The following is a 21,239-nucleotide window of genomic DNA, read 5'->3' on the forward strand; positions in this document are numbered from 1 at the left end:
AATTCCTATTAAATGTAGGTGCATGATCACTAGGACATCATAGTTCATTTTTAGACTATTAGAAATTGGTGTGATTCGTTGACCAATCTAACGTAGAAATACTATTGTAGTATTGATATTTAGTACGACTTAAAAGTATCTTTTGTCAAAACTTGACCCTGAGTTTTGAGTGCTAGAATATAAACTGAAAACACTTCAAAATCTGTCGGATAATATTGGTGTCCCTACAACACTGTGCTTTCTCTCCATTAACATAAGACCTATGAAAGTGCCTCGTCTTCAGGAAGGGTGCAAGAAGAGTGGTCTGAAGAATAACCAAATAAGGAAGCAGGAGTTTCCTGTTAAAATTTCCTGTTTTAAAACTTCATAAGAATTTATTCCAAAATACGTTGGTGTTTTAGTATAAAAATACTGAGTCCTCAAATTTTTGAGTAAAATCAATGGTGCAGGAAAAGGCAGCCTTTTCACCCTGTAAATTGAATGGCCTGAGGGGAGCTCCGCAATCTCTGGCTTGAGAAACAGCATTAATCTATAGTTCTGACTACGCAGAGTTCTAAATGTTAGTTTGGAAATCATATAAAGGGCTATTTTTTTTTTTTTTAAGTTAGGTGTGTTTACACTAATTAAACATTTCTAGATATTGGAAGCAGCTCTACATCTCAAAAATATTCAAAAAATATATAATTAATAGTTTAATATAAAATAAAGCGGTTTCCAGTGATGATATTCTTACAGTAGCAAATACTCTAACTTCTTATTTAACACTAAGAACTAAGTCTTTCAAACATTATCATGTTAAACGTTGAAATGTGCTGAAACTACACAGAGGAAAAAGTGATAACTATATCAATTGCCATTGAAAGCTCAAAAGAAGTTATTAATAAAAACACAGGCTCTCCAGTGGCTCTCTGCCAGGGCCAACCCTAGGCATTGTTCCTGGTTTTATTTGATCTCTTTTTTTTGGGGGGTGGGGTGGGGGGCGATTCATTTTGTTTCTAACAAGTACTAAGTTTAAAACACTAAAATACTGACACTTTCTGAAAAGACACTTAAACTAAAATTATTCTTAAGTCCTCATTTACTCATAAAATTTCTGCCGTGTGGCATTAATAATTAGGGTATATCCAGCCCTGAATAGCACTGAAATTCTTTGTGTGAACAACAAAGACAGTCAACATCTTGAGTGCCTTGCCAACTTCTTATTTGTATGCCGAGATGGCATTGTGCCCTTCAGTGATGATGTCTTCGAATTACTGGCCCTACGTGACCAATGCCATAAGAAATGGGATAGGATGTGTTTGTCTTACTATATATTTTTTACTTTTATTAGCATTGATTTGATGCTGAATTACTGCTGGGCCTTAAGTTTTTGTTTCTTCAGTTTCTTCTGGGAGGGTTTGTTCTTCTGTGCAACCTCCTCTTCTGATTTAGGAACAAACTGCTCTTTTACAGTGAGGACCATCTCAGTGTGTCAAGTGGCTAATCTGCCCGTGAGCTCTGTAAACTCTGCGCTGCATCTTGGGAGCTTTGTTCACCTGGATGTGTAATGACCAGAGAGTCTACATCTAAAACCTTACTTTCAGCATTACTCTCTGCATTTTTAAGCATGTACAATAAAAATTCTACACTCTTTTTGGGCCACCGACCCTGTGTTGAACCCCACTATGCAAACCTATCAACCCCACCATTGTAACCGGGGAATGGCACACATTGCTTTTGTAATGTGACATCCTTTAGATACTTGGTGGTTTTCCAGATATGGTGGCCTGGGCAATTTCACGAGTGTTCTTAAAATGAACACGAAGATTTGAACTTCTCAATTTACATGATTTTGTGGGGTTCTCTGGTTCAAGCAACTAGCGAACCATTTTCAGAGGTCACCTCAGGCCACTTACAGGATGAGCCTTCCTAATATATTTTCTAAAAGTGAATATACCATTACATTAACTATATGCTCCAAAAGTTCATTAAAAAACCCAAACCAAACCCTTTTTACCTTTAGTGATCATGAGGAATCTTTACATATTTACATAATATATTATACTTTATATGCATGGCCTATTTATACTATTTTCAAAAACAGAATATTGTCTCAAACTAATTGATAGGGTTGCATCAATCTTTTTTCCATTGGCCCTTGGATTTCCTTAAATGATGGTATGATGTTCATCAACGGCTCTATATCAAATACCTCTTCTTGAAACTACATTTGGCATCCAATGTAAACAGATAAAATCCCCAGTGTTGATGCAATACCACCAACAAAGCTGACAATATCAAATTTTGATCCTTTATTTTCTTTAGAATTTATAGTTGCTGTGATTGTTACTGATGAAGAAACAGATGTCACCAAACTATTGTGGGTTATGGTCATAGTGGATGTTGACATCTGGGATGTGTTTTGTGAAACACTTGTTATTTTCGGTGCAGACTTTAAGGTGGTAGGAGTCATATTTGTTGAGACCCCTGGTGTTGTCATTTTAGATGTTTCTGTGGGTTTCGCGGTGGTGACTGTCACTGAGGAAACTGAAGTTGTAGATGGTTTCACAGTGCTTTTGGAAGATTCACTTGTATAGCTAAAAGGCACATGTGGGGTATTCCCTATTGGCTTAGTAGTGGGGCGAAGGGACAGGACAGGGAAGTGATTCTTTTATGAATTGCAATTCAACATAATTGGGGGTCAGACTGAAAGTACCTTCCATGTGTCCCCGAAAATAAGACCTAGCCAGAAAATCAGTTCTAATGCATCTTTTGGAGCAAAAATTAATATAAGATCCGGTCTTATAATACATAAGACCAGGTGTTACAGTAAAATAAGACCGAGTATGTTATGTTATGTTATGTTATGTTATGTTATGTTATGTTATGTTATGTTACATTATATTAATTATATTGTATTATATTATATTGTATTATATTATATTGTATTATATTATATTATATTATATTATATTATATTATATTATATTATATTATATTATACCTGGTCTTATATTATAGTAAAATAAGACCGAGTCTTATATTAATGTTTGCTCCAAAAGATGCATTAGAGCTGATTGTCCGGCTAGGTCCTATTTTCGGAGAAACACAGAATGCTTCTTTGTACAATCTTCAGCTACATGCAGAGGGAAATAAAATAGCATTGCCCTCTAGACACTGTCAAAATTTATGACAGACACCTTAATCAAGACAGCAGTTGGGGGGGTGGTCTGGGGAGTAGCTCTTGCACCCTATGTCTGTCACAAAAGCCCTACAGCTAGAACTCTATGGTTAGTTGGTTAGTTATAATAGAGCTATTTTTGGTTATACCACCCCTCCCCTTAACTTCTTCTTCGGTTAACCCCATAAAAGATAAACATACTTGTGTGGAAAATAATATAATATAAACAGAGCCACTTCAAAATGAAGATGGAGCTGCCATCCCAGAGAAACTGCCTCTTCTTTCCCTTCTTCCTTCTTACTCTCTCTTCTTGCACATGGCTTGCAATGGATTCAAGTAAAGAATTGCTATCCTTTCTTTTTGCCGAATAAATCCTTTTTGCTGATAGCATACCTAGTTGGTATTTTGTTTATGGTCGACAAAACATGTAGAAACTGTTCAGCACTTGATGTATAGCTAGTGATTCTGTAATGTTATTTTATTTCAATTCACTTAAATTTAAATAGGCACATGTGGCTAATGATTACCATATTGGTCAATAGAAAGCTAGATGTTTATTTTTTTTAAATATTTCCTCATTCCTGAGTTACTTTATAAATAACCAATTTTATAACCCATAAAAGATACACATACTTGTGTAAAAAATAATATAAACAGAGCCACTTCAAAATGAAGATGGAGCTGCCATCCTAGAGGAACGGCCTTATACATCTTAGTCCTCAAACTTTTGGAATATTAAAACTGGGCAAAACAACCTTTGAACTGGGCCTAAAGCAGCACTATATTCCAAACAACTGTTTATAAAGCTAACAGCAGCCATCATGACTATAAAATTGAAAATGAAATACATTCTTTAGAATTAGTATCACCGTTTAGCTTACCTGCATCTATAGAATTCCTTTCTTAGCTTATTAACACCCATAGAAATTCCTCACTTCTATTCATGTAATTATTCCCCTTCGTTTTCTCATAAATAACCTTTGCCCTCACTTCCTCATCCAAACACAATTTGGGTTTCGGCCTGAAACAGTGCTGCCAGAACAGCTATTCTTTTGGAGCTCAAATAGATGCTTGTTGCCCCTCACTTTAGCCTTTTACTTTCAGGTTAACATATCTGTGATCTTTGTAGTCAAATAACCAAACTTCTGATAATGGTTGACAAACTTCCCAAAATTCAAATTTTAAATTGAGTCGTCTTCTCCTTAACCTGAAAATAACTGAGATTTTCCCAAAAGGCCTCTTGGAACATTTCAAACAATCTCAATCTCTCTCTCTCTCTCTCTCTCTCTCTCTCTCTCTCTCTCTCTCGGGCTCTCTCTCCCCCCTATAAAAGAGAAATATGAAGCTAATTAGGCTTATTTGGTATGTTAAATTTCATGGGAAGCATTGTCAAATAACTGATGATAAAATTCTAGGGCACATTGCATAGGCAAATCTTATTAATATAAGTATTCCAAAAAATTTATGAAATGTATATAAATCTGATATGTCCTGATATATTTTCATTTGTAAGTCTAGCTGTTATCTTACAATGCTGTGTGTTGCAGAGAAAAGCAAATTTCTCAATTGCATTATACTCAGACCCCTAACCATGTCATTTTAAGTCTATCATTTACTGAGATATCGTCTTACTCTGATACCTTTTGCAAGTATGTTACATCTTCAGAAAGATTCATGCAGAGAACTCTGACACTCAAAAATACAGGTTTCTGATAAACTTTCAGATCATAGCATTAAACTCGGTGAGGAACTGCAGCACTCTAAAGAAAAACTGGATTCATATAACTGCTAACAAAAAGATCACTATCAACAAGAACTAATAACATGGGACTGAATGAACTGACAAGGATGATTATAATTTTTATCGTTTTGTTTTTGAAATACTACTTTTTGTTTGTTTGTTTGTTTTTGTTTGTTTCTACAGATGTAAGGAATTTGTTTTCTCCTAAACTACCTGTGACGTACCTCTGTTTTGGTTCATTATGCCTTTGTAAGCAGAACTGAAACATTTTTCTCCTTGCGTGATCCCTCTAGAACACGCAACTTACTATGACAACTCTTAGTAAGTGAATATTTCTATTTTCATGGCCATGTAATTACTTACATAAGCTCAATAAGAATGTGTTCTTCTGTAACACGATGTAATTGGAAACAGTTATATTCCCAATGCTTTGATAGGAATGTCATGTTTGAGAAAGACATGCATAGTCTCAGATACACTTTAAGGGACAAAAGTTGACCTATGAAAGCATTCTTTGAAAATGTGCCTGGTACCTTGCTAACAGGGTTACCAGCAGCTATATCAGGTCAATCTCTGCATTTAGCTTTCTCTGCTTTTGATATCCAATGAATTAAAGGAGACAAAGAAATAAAACACCACAATTTACAAAGAGGCGATTACGGATACTAGAAAAGACACCTTCAGAAGGGCTCTGTACAACCACGATGGAAAGCACCATATCAGCTACTCTTAACTAACCTATGTGCAGCAACGGAGGATTTAAAATTAATAATTACCAGGAAATGAAGCAGACAGCATCCATTGTGGATGGCTAATCCAAGATTCTGGACCAGGCCTGTGTAATCTACACTTTCATTTTTCATTTTTTCCTTACTTCAGTTCCTTCCTGTCTCACAATTAATATGACAGATCAAGCACTCACTATAATAGTTATTGTTTCCTTTCCCCCCTTAATTTCTACCTAGAAAGATAACTCAGCATTGGATGTCATCTTTAAATCTACTTCACAGGTCAAAACGTGCAACTGGTTGCACATATTGTCCAGGGTACTCAATGCCTGGCGACGTCAAATCCAGTAAAGATTTGAAAGAATACTTTTTCCTTGGACAGACATTAGCATGAACTAATACATAACTATGAACTAATCAACAACCCGAGGGGAATTTGCTGGAACTACCAATAAGAGCCAAGTGAGTACCTCTCCACCCGCTCTGAGAAACTTTAAGTTTTCTTTCCTATAGAGATTTTAAGTTTCCTTCTCCTTAAAATTTCATTTTTCCCAGTTTTTTAGCTACTATCCCCTGCTTTAGACAATTACGTTAAAACTTGTGATTTATACTTGATTGTAATCTTTGGAATCATTGAACATGTTTTGGAATCATTGAACATGTTCTTCCCAACCTGTTCTGCTTCCAGCTCCTGGACAATTAACGACACCTGCATAACTGGTAAGCGACCACAGGCTCCATAGAACAGATGGATTTTCCATTATGTAACCACCTCACATCAATAGCTTTGAGCTCTGCTCTTTAATTCAACACTGTTAAATTTATTAATTAAAATCTATTTTTCCTTATTCAGGGGCCTTGGGGATACAGATGATACTCCAGCAAGATTACCAGTCCCAACCAAAGAAGACAACATGGTCTTCCAAGCAGATCTCGGTCTTCCAGGCAGATCTCAAGACCCCTTCCTCTCATCTAAGATCAGATAAGGTGAGAGTTCAGTGAATCCCCCAATCGGTAGGGACAGCTCTATGTTTCTGCCCAGCAGGAAGGAGATACAGAAAAACAGACCTCCTGTATGGGGTCTCTGCATTCCTCCACGTCCAATACAACCCACAGAATGTGACCGCCCAAAAGACCTCCCCTCTCCGCCCAAAACTTCCCCTTCTCACTGTAATTATCTACCTTGATGAGGAAACAAATGGGTATAAAATACCCAACTAGATTAAACCAGTCACTCACACCTGCGTGGCAAAGGCCACCATGACCTTCATTTCACCTGGGCCTCTTTATACCATCATTAGAATATCACGCATATGCCCAAAAGTTCATTAATATCATTATAACAGACTGAATTCTGGGAAGGAACATGCACAGTTTAAAAAGATGAGGTAATAGCCCCTTGTCAATCACAGGTGTCAATCAAGTGGTCCCATGTCTGGAAACAAACAGCCCATTCTAGAGAAAAAGAGGATAAAAACTCCAAGTCCTCGCCAGTCAGTGCCTTTTGAATCTTGCTTTTGCTCAGGAGCCCCCTCCAAACCCTTCAGAGTGTACTTTTTCTTCTAATAATAAGCCCTTGAGCCTTTGAGCCTTTTGAGCCCATTCTTTTGGTTGGCCCACTCCAAACTCTTTGGAGTATACTTTCTCTTCTAATAATGGCCCTTGAGCCACTCTCTACTGTTCGGGCCCACTCCAATCCCTTTGGAGTGTACTTTCTCTTCTAATAAGCTATTCTTTCACCACTTTATTTCTGTGTCTCCTTCAATTCTTTGCTTGAGACGCCAAGAACCTGGACATCACACCAAGGAAGGGCCATTCTCCAGTAACATATTTTGGCAAGCCAGTTAGGAGGTAAGCCCCTTTTAGGGGACCCCAAAACCTCTCACTCATTCTTCTGTAACCTCTTTGGTTTGCCATCCTTTACGGGCACAAGTCAGACAGTTAACAGCCAGTAGACCATCCGCTGCTTGAAGACTCCCGTGACAGGATAACCTGGTCTTGGAACAGGTCATTCAGGATGTGCCAGGCTCAAGACAAATCCAAGCACCCATCAGGTCTATGTTTGCATGGCATAATGTCTCTCTGGAGACTTGATTTTTCATCCCTTCTGTTCTTTTGCCACCTTGCCAACTTCCTCTGGGGACCTCAAGCTGTCCTCCTTTTCTGCCTTACTTCTCGCTGGGAGGGGCCCTAGTCTATCTGCCCCACTTCTGTTTTCAGCTGGGCACCTCTCATTAGGGCCACCTTTGAGCCCACTCTTCTGGCTTGCACTCCTACGTCATCTTTTCTTTTGCTCAACCCGATGGTCTCCTCAACTCAGAGGATCTCCTCAAACCTCTTCCTTCTCTTCCTAAAAACACCCAAGATTTAGGGTCATTATGGGTTTTCGTTGCTCACCTATAAATTTTAGAGAGGGATCTGAAAGATTCTGAGCCATCCCCATTCCCTTTGTTCCAAACTTCCCTAACAATTATTATTAGAACCTTAGCCACTCATGGAGCCATAGTTAAACAATGTTTCCTCAGCTGGCAGGATGCAAAGACTTGAACACTCTACCCAGGGATACCAAAGGTTATCATAGGGCATAGTTTTTGGAAGAGTGTTGCATCTGAGTCAAAGTGGCACTGGTGCCCACCCAAAGGCCAGAGACGTCTGGCATCCTAAGTCAGGAACCGCTCAGGGGGATGCCCTGGGTATTCCACCCCTAGGTTCCCAGTTCTGCTCAAATGCCCTGGTTCAACTCCCGATGTGAGAATCTAGCTAAGTCAGGAAACTCTCAGGAGTACACTCAGGAGGATCCATCCTGGACTAACTATCTCCTAGAGGGATGCCTCGTGGAGGAAGTTTTATCATTACCTAGACTCTCCTTAGACTCTTCTTTCTTTTGCAGACCAACATGGGAAATAAACCACCAACCTCAATGCCACTGGATTCACCACTCAGCTGCATCCTTAACCACTGGGACAAATTTGATCCCGATAATTCAAACACAAGACACCTTGACTTTTTTTTATAATGTGGCTTGGCCCCAATACAAACAAGGTGACCAAGAAAGTTGGCCAACTAATGTAAGTTCAAACTATAATACTATCTTACAGTTAGATTTATTCTGTAGAAGGAAAGGCAAATGGTCAGAAATTCCATAAAAGTTCAGGCTTTTATGGCCCTCTACCAGGACCCCTCTTTATGCCATGGGAACAAAAGAATCAATACCAATAAGGATCAAAACCAAAGTCCAGATCATCTAGACCTCATAGATGCCCCCCTACTTAAGCCTCCCTCTGCTCCTCAAAGGCAACAGGCTCCCAAGGACTGCCACTCCCTCCACCACATCTATCTCCTCCAGCTAATGCCCCCTTCAAAGACCCTGAGATTATCTTTAGTCCTCCTCATACCAGGAGTGGGACACTTTATCCTACAATCCCACCATCCTCTTCTGCTCTCTTTCCCCTTAGGGAAGCGCCCAGAGTGGAGGGTACAGTGAGGGTTCAAGTCCCCTTCTCGATAACATCCAACAATGTAAGAAAAAACTAGGAAAGTATTCTGAGAACCCTGACAAATTTGCAGCTGGGTTTCAAACTTTAACTTTGGCCTTTGACCTCTCATGGAGGGACGTTCAGTTTATCTTTGCCACCCATTGTACTGCTATTGAAAGGGATCACATCTTAGAAGCAGCCCACAGAGAGGCAGATAAAGCATTTGCCAGAAACCCACAAGGCAACGTCCCAGGACCAGACACCAGTGCCCTTTGCTGATCCTAACTAGAACTATGACACCATGCCAGGTTTCTAGAAGCCCTAACTGGGTGCATCGAAAAAAAGAATTAAAAAACCCATAAATTATGATAAACGTTGAAAAAAAAAAAAAAAGAAAAAAGAAAACTAAATTGATAGTTTAGAAGAAAGGGGACCCCACCCATCTCCTAATCCACTTATAACCAGGAATGCCTGAGGCTAAAGTAACTGAAGCAAAAAAAGACACTTTTAAAACCAAACGGCTGTTTTTCAAGCCAAACCCCCAACCCTTGTTCCAGCCTTTTTGAATTTGTAGGGGTAATTATAAAATCTCAAGACCTCTCTGCAATTGTTAATAATTCTGTTTATATATAGCTGATCTCTAATATCTGTGCTTGTCTGTGTTTTATATATAATAGTGTTTTTGCCTTTAGATGGTATTACCAGATTATATTTAATTGGCTTAAAAAATTAAGTGCTTATATGAATTTAAATAAAAAAACTAAGTCAAGTATTTTTCAAGACCACGTGATCTACAAATATTTCATACTAAGACTGGTTTAACTTTTGGTTAAATAGATATGTCTTTTAAGGTTATTAACATTAAATATGGTATCTTTTGTTTTACCTGGGTTTATAAAAATAAATTTATGTTATCTTTGTCACAAAATTTGTCAAGAAAATAGCACTTGGGTAATAATTGCCTTCAGAGTTAAGAACTAATAAAATGTTAACTAAAATAAGGTTTTAGATAAAACTTTTCAGTAATAATTGTATAGTGTGGATGCTTGGACAAGGTTTTCTCAGCATCTGTTAGTAACTTAAGATTTCAGTTTTACTAAGTTGTGCTAAATGATAAAAATTATTAAATATCTAGGTATTTCAAAACAATAAAATACTAAAATATTAATTATTAAATAGGTCTCAGTTCATCTATTTCTGGCTCCTAGTCACAGGAAAGATAAAACATAGATTAAAATCTGTTAATAAATATATCTTATATTTTATTACAAAACCTGAACTTCTAAAGCTTGTTTATGGATTTGCTAATGGAAATATTGGATACTTGCTTGTAGTTGTCAGTAAAAATTAAGGTACTGAAGGTTATGGATTCTAGTTAATATGAAAGGAAACGATGTGTGTTTTCAAGGAAGGCATAAGGTATGGAAATACATTTTTGAAGGAACTGAAAGAAAGTAGTTTGTCCTAAGGATGGTTATTTCTGAATGAGGGAGAGGAGACAAACTAACAGGGTCTGGGAAAGTTATGGGAAGTTTGTGAAGAAAAATCTTGATATATGGTTAAGCTAAACATAACTGATTGAGTAAGTTTAAATATCAAAAGTAAGCTGGTGCAGACCCAGCAATTCTACTCATCGGTATCTATTCAGAGAAATCCAAAACACTAATTTGAAAAAATTTATGCACCCCTAGTTTATTGCAGCCCTATTCATAGTAGTGAAGACATGGTAACAACCGAAATGCCCATCGGTAGACGACTGTTTAAGAAACTGTGGTACATTTATACAATGGAGTATCACTTGGCCATAAAGAAGAAGGAAATATCATTTGCAACAATATGGATGGACCCAGAAAACATTATGCTATAAGAGGGAGGGTGGGGATGAGGGAGAAGGTGAGGGGATTAGAAAGCACAATCGGTAACCACAAGATTACCACGGGGATACAAAAGACAGTTTGGGGAATATAATCAATAATGTTGTAAAGATATTGTAGGGTATCCAATGGACACTTGTCTTGTTAGGGAGGCCACTTCATGGATAGTGTAGATGCCTGATCACTGCGCTGTACATCTGAAGCTGAAAAATAATGAATGACTATATATATATATATATATATATATATATATAGAGAGAGAGAGAGAGAGAGAGAGAGAGAGAGAGAGAGAGAGAAAGAGAGAGAGAGAGCGAGAGAGAGAGAGAGAGAGAGAGAGAGAGAGACCAGCATAAGGAATAGAGTCAGTGGAAACGTAACGGCTGTATGCGAAGTCAGAGGGGTATTAGATTGGGGGAGGGTGGTCATCACTTTGTGAGGGTATAAATGTCTAACTATTACATTCTTTTGTACATGTGAAACTAATAATAAAAAACAAGTAAGCTGGTGCAAAATTCAAGTTTTCTCTTCCTACTAAATAAGGTTTGTTAGACTATTGGTCAGCCAATGACATTATGAGAAAATATTCTGCCTGAAAAGCAAAGATTATGTGTGCCATCAAAATAATTTTCTGTTTTATATTGTCTCAATCAGGTTCTTGGTTATTCAAAAAAACTAAATCTAAAAATTAAGCTTTGCTAATAGTTTCTAAATTTCTGTATTTTAGAACTGCTAGAGTTCATGTGCCTTCCTCGATATCAGCTATAGGCCAATATAAGGAAGCTTAGCCTGATGTTTTCCCCTAACTGGCAGGGAATTCTAATGGTTCTAGCTATTAGAACTGATAAAGAGGCTCAGATTCTAAAGAAGGCCAGAATTTGTTTAAGTATTGTTAACAACCCAGACAGGAAAACAAGGAATAAAGGAACAGTGAGACCAGAGGATGAGACCAGAGACAGGCCAGACTTTTGGCCACAGTTATAGACAATCCAGGGCTGAGGCCACCTCAAGGCACCCCAAAAGCCCCAGAAGAGCAAACACCACATAAAGGATCCCTCTTTGGATATGGAAGCCCAGACCACTGGAATAAAAAGTGTCCTAATTCTCCAAAGCAGCCGTGCCCACTGTGCAAACAAAACGGCAATGAGGGAGGGATTGCCCTGTTCTAGAGGGAACAGGGACCAACTCGTTCCCCACAAATGGCTGTGATTGACTAATGGGCCTAAAGTTCCCAGCAGCTCCCAAGCTATTCTCATCATAGGGGTGAAACTCCAGGTGACCCTGACGTGGCAGGTAAGCCTTTTAATTTCCTAATTGAGATAGAAGCCATTTTTCTGTCTCAACTGCTCACTCTGGACCTTTTTCCTCTGAAAACTGCTCGGTTGTAAAAAATAAAGAAAGCTCCCAGATTTGGGCTCATTTTACTCACCCTGTTTCTTATCATTGGTCTATACCTTAGAGGAAATGTAAAATAAACAAATTAAACTTAAAAAGGACTCTGGAAAAGTTTCATCAAAAGACCTCAAAGCCCTGGCTCCAACTGCTGCCCATTGCTTTAAATTCTAACCTCAATTCTGTTATCTCCTATGTTGTTAGCTTGGGAAAGTTTCAGCAGGCACTTAGGAAATATGGAGAACCAGCATCTCCCCCAGGCCCACCCATCTACACATTGCAGCCCTGGAAAGCCAGGGGCCTAAAACAAACCAGTTTCTTCCTACAAAAAAGGAACACTTTGCAATTTTTCCAAGCACCCCAACGGTTGCTGGGCTTCAGAGAGTCAGTGACTGGGTTCACTTCCTTGAGTTAACTTATTTCATTTAAGTCTCCACAGGTCTCCCCCAGAAGGAAGACTGTCATTCCTGGTCCTGTGAGACAACTGAAGACCTTAAACTCTTCAAACAAAACTGCTGGTGCTGCTCATTATTGCTTTATATTTTTTCTCTGCGGGACTAGGTCTTATCTTGCCTTCCAGGTACTTGCATAGACACCTATACCTTCGTCTACTTGGCTCCAGAGATCAACATAGCCCCCAATAATCAGTCCCTAACCATTCCTTTGAAAACCCGCTGAAAAGGGGTAAGGGAGGCTATGCTTATATTTAGAAGAAGACTGTTGTTTCTATGTTAATCAGCCTGACAGAGATGCTGCCCAAAAGTTAAAAGATAAAGCTTCCAGGATCCGCCAACAATTAAGTGAATCTTGGGGATCTTGGTCCAAGATTTGGAGTTGGGCATCCTGGCTTCTTCCCCTTGTGGGGACGTTGCTAACAATCATTTTAACCCTTGTTTTTAAACCCTGCATCTGAATTTTTAAACAAAATTTATTTCTTCCCTCCTATAAGCCATCAAACTTACAAATAACACTTCAACAGGGCCCTGGGCCAATTTCAGCAGTAGAAGCTAATCCAAAAATCCTGCTCTCACGTATAGACCAAAGAAGATGGGAATCTCATAGTTCACGAACAACAGTCTCATAGATATCAGGGGAGAATGATACTCCAAAGCAATAGTCAATCAGGAAACCTTTAAATTTCCTTGTGCATGTTGTGTTAGGTAATAGAATTCTCTTGACTATATCCTAGCTGGACAACTACGTAGGGTTTGCCCTGTTGTTAATACTTCATTTTGAACTTAAACACTTCCTATGAGGTGTTTTGTTTTGTCTTTCTAATTTTATTGGGGAATATTGGAGAACAGTGTGCTTCTCCAGGGCCCATCAGCTCCAAGTCATTGTCCTTCAATCTAGTTGTGGAGGGCGCAGCTCAGTTCCAAGTCCAGTCGTTATTTTCAATCTTTAGTTGCAGGGGGCACAGACCACCATCCCATGTGGGAATGGAAGGCAGCTCCTCGTCTTCAATCTAGTTGTGGAGGGCGCAGCTCACTGGCCCACGTAGGAATGGAAACGGCAACCTCAGCGTTAGGAGCATAGCGCCCCAACCACCTGAGCACCCGGGCCACCCCCCACCCTGGATTGAAACAACCAGTAGTACACTACTAACTTTGAATGCTACAATTCTTTCAACATTTTATTTCTATAAATGAGCTAACTATGTAGCTCAAAAATTAGATACCACTTTCTAACAGTTTCCCACTGAGGTAGAATATTTGCTTTAAAAAACTACGGGGTGGGGGAGATATCATGAGAAGGGGGGGTGACTGCTAATGGTTAATTAAAGGAGAGGATGATGAAAATGTGACAGTCACACAAACTGTACACTTTAAATGGTGATTTGTATCACCTGTGAATTATGTATCATGAAGCTGTTGTTAAAAAAAAAAAAAACACCTATAAGGCCAAAGACACCTAGACACTTTATCAATTATTGGTTCACATCCTGGAGTAAACTGGGAACTGATTTTTTTAAAGGATTCACGTTAGTTTCCTGCAGACCTACATATCTTTATATGCTAGATGCTAAAATGGCTTATATGCTAAATGGCCATCTAGGTTCATTAGCTTTTACTAAAAGATCTCAACCCTAACCTACAACCCAAGTAAGCAACACAGAATAAAACTTCCTGCTTGATATAATCTTCAACTCTTGCCAAACTTCTATTAAAATTCTTGACAGATAGAAATAGAGTCTTTGAAGAATATAAGGTTCACCTATCCCACTAGAAAATCTAGATTTAACCCCAAAGGAGGCCCGAGCCGTTAAACAGCAGCATGTGTGTGACCACAGGGTTTTAGCAAACAACACGTTTTTTGTAACACTTACAGTAAGGAAAGTTACAGCTACAGCAAGCAGTCCTAGGAAATGCACCATTGCACGTACTGTCTATCATGGGCACATGGGATGCTCTCCCACTGCCATGGTTCAGTCTCCTCTACATCCTTCTGTAACACAAGACATTTCCCTCAGAGGTAAATGCCAGGGAAAGCTTCTCTAAGGAGCTAGTATGGTTCTCCCCTTTATCCTCATTGAACTGTGTAAGTCATAGCTCCCTTTTTATTATGGCCAGAGGATGCAACTTCAATTTGCACAAGGTCCTCTGGTCGGTCCATGTTCATTCCAATGTGCTCCCACAGTAACTCTACTCTGGGTGGCACTTCATTTTCCATTAGTAATACTTATGCTCACCTCAACTGCCTCATGGATGCTTAATAAAATTAATGCAGAAATAGATTCTAGATACAAGTGTATTTTAATACCATCTTGATGCAAAAGAATGTGTCCCCTAAAGGAGCGCTTGCTGAATGCTGAAGGGAACCATAGTTTTGCTCCTTGAAGCTCCCTTTTTGGGATATTGATTTTAAGCTGTTTCTTAAGAAAGACTCAGAAAGAAGTTTTGACAATTCACCTTAACTACCCCGGGAATGGGATAGAAAAAAACCTGCTTCAGGAAGGAGATCTTAGGATGCTAGCCTCAGCCTAATTTGAATTAAATATGGTAATAAGAGGGCTTCAGCAGGGGCCTGTTAGCAAGATACCCAGTGTCCTAGAGTTTCTGAGTAGCCTAGCAAGGATTTGCCTACCAAGTGTGTTCTGCTCCTCAACTACCTGTAAATCCCCCATTCTCACTCCTGAAATCTAAGACCCTGTCCCCACCCCTTCTCCTTTGTCCCAAATTGTCATAAACCCAATCCCACCTCACTATCTTTGGATTTTTATGCTTATGTGAATTCCCTATGCACATGTATTAGAATTTTGATTTTCTCCTGTAAATCTGTCTCTATTAACATATTACCAGGCTAGAACAACTTAGAAGGTGGGAGGAAAAGTATTAATTTTTTTTTAGCCCCTGGTCTTTTCCATGCTGCCTCCTTCCTGCATCTCCCCAATCTCTGTTGGAAGGACCACGACTCCCTCTTGCCTCCTACACTCAAGGAACTGGGTGCTTAACCATCGACTTCATGCCCAGGGTCTGGAGCAAAGATGGCCAATAAACATTTATTATTATGAATGCATGTTTTTTTCTGATAGTGCAATGAGCCTCAATATTTCCACCATTAGGCAAAAAAATAAAACTAGGCAACATTGCAAGTATATTCTTTAACTGTTTGCTAGATTTGCAATCTAACCTTTTATGGTCTTCTATTTTTCTGTGTTTTTATAACTTCTCTAATAATCTTTAAACTATCCACAGAAAAATTACCAAAGGGAGCTCTAGAACTCTTCAGCAAACCATACAAAGTTGTGGACAAACTATGTCCTGAGGATAAGAAAAAGAACAAATATATTGGTTAATCCTTTTTAAAGTATTAACACTAATGTTAACAAACGTTTCTCCTACCTTGCAGTAACTTCCATGCTCACTAAGTTTTCATCCATCCAGTATCAGCTCTAGTTTCACACATTTGGAGAAAAGCTAGAGTTTGACCAAAGGGCCCTTAACACACACTAGCACATATTGAAACAGTTGCACCCACGCATCCTTTTCTGAAAAAGCGGTCTGAATTTTCAGTTTTCATTTCATATTCACTTTCAAGTGAAACTGGGAGGGACCAATTAAACCCTAGTCATCTCAGTTAAACAGTTCTCTACTTTCTACCAAAAGTACACGCAATTCCCACCGACCTTTCCAGCGACACACATCTCAAATACCATTTACTCTCTTGGCAATTCAAGGGCTGATGTCAGGGTCCGTGCGCTGAGAGGCAGAGCACTAATAATCGTTTACATAAACGCTGAGATGAGTCCGCCAGACCTTCCGAACATTCCCTAAGCAGCTCCTACTTCGCAATGACATCAAGCACCTGTACTGTGCTTTCTAAATCGTGAAGCTTTTCCAAAATCTTCCCGGTTCCTTTCTGCGTCTCCCCAGTCTTTGTTGGAGCGACCAGGACTCCCTCTCCCCTCCTGCGCTCAAGGGACTGGATGCTTAACCACCGACTTAAGACTCAGCGGGCGCGCGGCAAAGCAGAGCCGGAGGGCGACCTTCCCGGACTGTCACCCACAGCCCCGCGGGCAGCCCTCCTCGCGGGCCCGACTCTTACAGGCGCGGCGCACAGCCTGGGAAGGCGTCGTCCGGGGGTCGGGGTCGGGGTCCGGGTCAGGAGCGGCGGACTGCGAGCCCCGGCGGCGAGAGGCGAGCGCAGGCAGCGCGGATGCGGGCTTCACATCCGACACCTGCGGCTGCGGGCGGGGAGGCGCAGGGCGAAGTCCCCCCCACACGCCCGGGCTCTCTGAGGATCCGTGCTGGTCAGAGGGCGAAAGGCGTGGCGCCTCCTGCCTCGCTGCGTGTATCGTCAGGGCGGAGCCCACGACCCTTGTAGCACTGGTACCAAGTTCCGCACCGCACCTGGCAGCCACCTGCCCGCTGGCAGGGGAAACGAAGATGACTCTCCCCGAGCACACAAGAACAGTCCCAAAACTTCTTCTCCAGGGCTCCTCCGAGATGGACAGTTTGCTATTAGCCATGGTCATCACAGGACGCTACCCCTGCTGATCAATACCTCGTCTGGCCTTGACGGATTTGGTCACTAACGGTGCCCTGCGCCCCTAAGCACCGGGGGACGCTGACGCCTTGGTTTTTTCAGTTTAGAACGTTGCCCACCGAGAGCAAGAAGGCAGTCTTCTATTGAATGAGCTTCCGAGAAATTAGGTTCCTGCGCCCCAAGGTCAATAAATCAGGAACTAAATCGACAGGGAAAGAAGGGTGGGAAGAAAACTATTTGAATGAGAATGTTACTGGAAACAGTTAACAGTGTATTTCCACACTCCTGTACTAAACACATCTTTGCAAGACACGGATCATGTAGAAAAAAACCTGGAAAGTGATTGTGCTGATTGAGGAAAAGGGTTGGTTATCAGGCTTTATGAGTGTGTATGGCTACGCCAAAATTCACCTGCTGCATCTACTCTCAGAAATTAGTACTTGCATCTATCTAGTTTCTGGTTTTCATTTACAAACAAAAATCATACCATCAGTTAAGTTATTTTAAGCAATACTAGGAATTACTGTTAATTCTTCACCTAATACAAGAAAGTGTTAGGCAAGAGGCCCAGATAAGAAAATTAATTACACATAATTTTTAAAAATTAATTTTAGGTGCACAAAACAACATAATGATTGGACATTTACACCCCTCACAAAGTGAAAATCCCCCAATTATACTACCCCTCTGACATGGTACATAGCTATTACAATACCATTGACTACATTCGCTATGCTGTGCCTTACATTCCATAACTATATAAATATATTTAATTATAATTGACATTCAGTATTATATTAGTTCCAGGTGTACAGCGCAGTGGTTAGGCATTGACATAACCTATGAAGTGATCCCCCCCATAAGTCCAGTACCCATCTGACACCCTACACAGTCTTTACATTATTGATTATACTCCCCATACTGTATTTCACATCTCCGTCACTATTTTGCGACTACCAATTTGTACTTTCTAATCCCTTCACCTTCTCCCCCACCCCAACCTGCCTCTCATCTAGCAACCATCAGTTTTTTCTCTGTATCTATGAGTCTGATGCGCCCAAACACTTGGGTGAAATTGTTTTTGTGCATTAAATTTCTGAGTCAGTTTAAAGGACCTTAAAAACCTGTATAAAAATACACTTGTCATTTTAAACCAACGTTGGGAAAAATTCTTCAGAGCTGGCTCTTAATAACTGCAAACTTGAAAAACACTCTCTAAAGGATAAAAGTTTATTGATATAAGTAAAGATGAAAAATTTTCCACCAAATTCTGAAGACAGTTCCAGGAGGGGACTTATAAAAATGAAGAAAACACACTTGAAATTGGCAAAAAGCACATTGGAAAAAACAGGATATTGTCTATAGCATTCTGCAACTATGTAAAACAAAAAAACCCCAATAACCTATACATGGAAAAACAGCTGGCAATACAAGAAAATGTTTGTTTTCTGGGTAGTAACATTATAGTTCTTTTTTTTTCTCTTTAGTGTAATTTTCTAAATTTGATACGATATACTGCAGATATACAATTTTTTACATTAGAAAAATGAATTTTGTTTACAGGTAAAATTAATTGATAAAATGCCAGTGTTTGTTTTTAGTCAGGAAAATGTACATACAAAGACACATAACAATACGGCGTCATATTCTCATCCAAAATAGAGCTAAAACCACTAAAATAAACAACAAAAAACTTTCTGCCTTGTTTTTGGTCTAATTTTAAAAATATTTTCACCTGTGATTTATTTCATATTGATATGTAAGTGAATTTGCTAACTAAAGTTATATTAGATCTTAACCTCACCCTAACCACTGCCATCAAATCTCAAGCTGACCACTGCCATCAATCCTGTAGGACAAATTCAGATTAAAGCCAGAATTACATAAATGGATTGTACTGTAAAGGAAAGAGTCATTTTAACTTACAAGTTAGCACTTTATTTTGGACTAATTATTTTCAAATGGCCTGTTGTGTCTTAGTGTTTTGGTATTTTGGTTGTCTCTTTTAGTGTTTTAGAATATTACAGAGGGAGAAACTTAAAGATGACCTTCAAATTTTATAGATGAGTCACCTAGTCCAGAGGACACCAATTTGCACAAGTGTGAAAGTTACAAGGATAAATGGGTGACTCAGCTTTTCTCAGACCGCAGCCCTCTGCCCTCTGCCTCGTGACATCTGTATTATTTTACCTAAAAAGAGTAACTGCCCAATATTTATACAGCCCAGTATTGAAACTCTCATTGAATGTGTTCTCAATTTGGCACTTTTTCTTTTCCGTTTAACTAGACTTTTTTTCTCTCTTATTGCATATCAAACAAGAAAAAAATTGCCTGTAACCCATCAGCCACATACCATCTGCTTTTAGTCTTTTCTATGCATACATATTTTCTTAAAAAACAAAAGTGGACTTACCAGTGTATTCAAAGCACGGAGATGAAGGGCATCCTCTCGAATCAGACTGTCTGTGTCTGAATCCTGGCTCTCCCACAGCCTGGAGATTTGAACTTGAACTGGTTACTTAGTCTTTAGACGGTTATTGGTAATCAGAGGAAACAATCTCTCCGGTAGTTACAGAGATTAAATGAGATAATGTGTGTGTAAAGCACTGAACAGAGTCATTATCTCTGTCTGGCTAGCACTCAGCAAATCATACCTAGTATTATATAAACTGCTCTATTGGTTCCCTGTCATTTGATACCTTGCTACAACTTTATACTTAGTGCTGTAGTTTTCGATGGTTTTTGATGTACCCTAATAAATTTAACCAATCTTCCTATTATTCACGAAACACCCTTGAAGCTATGTCATTGCACACACCCAGATAAATTCCAGAAAGGGAATTGCTGAAGAAAAGGTATGCCATTGAAAAAATTTTAATACATATACCCAAATTTCCCACAAATTGTCCAAAATTCGGTCTCTCAACAACTTAAAAGTTTTCTTGTTCTCCTAAACTCTCACAAAAACTGGATAGAATATTAAGTTTAATTTTTTAGAATTTGACCTATGACAAATGGCCTATCAGTGTTTTAATTTATATTTCTTTGACTTAGTGATTGAAAATAAACTTTTATAATGTCTTACGATTGCTGGTTTAGTTGTAAATTTTCTCTGTAAGCTCTTTACCCATTTCTTTCTTTTAATTTTCTAGAAGGCAGAACGAGTAAACAGAAGAGCCTGGATCTCTGACATTATTGATCTGCTGGACTATCTCTAAGTTGCTGAAGTCACTGTCACCTTTTATGTACCTTGCAATCAAACCTCAGAATTATCAAAATTAGCATTTCTTTACAATCCTAACTGAAAGCTTTGGAGCCATCTAGAGGCCACACCCTTGACACACACAGTGGAGATCTAAAATGGCATTAGCAGGGGTGAGTTGTGGCCATTTGCTTTTGTAGGCAGTGTCCTGACATAAACAGACAAACAGTGAAGATGTCCTCCAGTGAAGGGAGCAGACAGGCTCATTCATGAAATCACCTGAGCCTCACTTTTGAAAACTTCAAAAATAACTGGGAGATTTGGTGGGGCTTGGGGTGGGATGGAGGTGGTAATATCCTTTATAATAATCACACCAGTGAGGGGCTTGCTTGTGCAGTTTTCACACAAGTATCAGGGTGTGATGGAATGTCAGCAGAAGTCACAGGCAAAGGATACAAATGTATTTTATGTTGATAAAGGATATGGCTTATTATACAGATGGGAAAACTAAGCACTCTTCTCATTAAAGGAACAAGTTTCATGGACATGTAACTCCATGAATCAGGTACCATAATATCAAAGCTCCCATAGGGACCCATGACAGGCTCTCTTCACTGAACTTACAGCGTTTTTAATACCCTCTGTTAGATTAAAAAAAAAAAAAAAAAAAAAAAAAAAAAAAA

General features: G+C 39.3%; 1 protein-coding gene and 1 pseudogene across 2 annotated transcripts in view; both read right to left on the reverse strand.

The window, feature by feature from the left end:
* The window catches only part of LOC109439125 (broad substrate specificity ATP-binding cassette transporter ABCG2), a 56,287-nt gene extending 39,153 nt beyond the window's left edge, over nt 1-17,134 (reverse strand). The window contains exon 1 of one of the 2 annotated variants that reach the window (XM_074323715.2): nt 16,914-17,134. The gene's annotated coding sequence lies outside the window, so the exon portion shown is untranslated. Of the gene's footprint in view, nt 1-16,494 lie in introns of both variants that reach the window. The other variant, XM_088791866.1, reaches the window with a different exon arrangement.
* Nucleotides 2,148-4,047, reverse strand: LOC148759295 (porimin-like; annotated as a pseudogene).
* Nucleotides 17,135-21,239: the final 4,105 nt, after the last annotated feature.

This window comes from Rhinolophus sinicus, chromosome 1, assembly GCF_057876585.1.
Source record: "Rhinolophus sinicus isolate RSI-liver-muscle chromosome 1, RSI-T2T, whole genome shotgun sequence".
In the NCBI taxonomy this organism is placed as follows: Eukaryota; Metazoa; Chordata; class Mammalia; order Chiroptera; family Rhinolophidae; genus Rhinolophus; species Rhinolophus sinicus.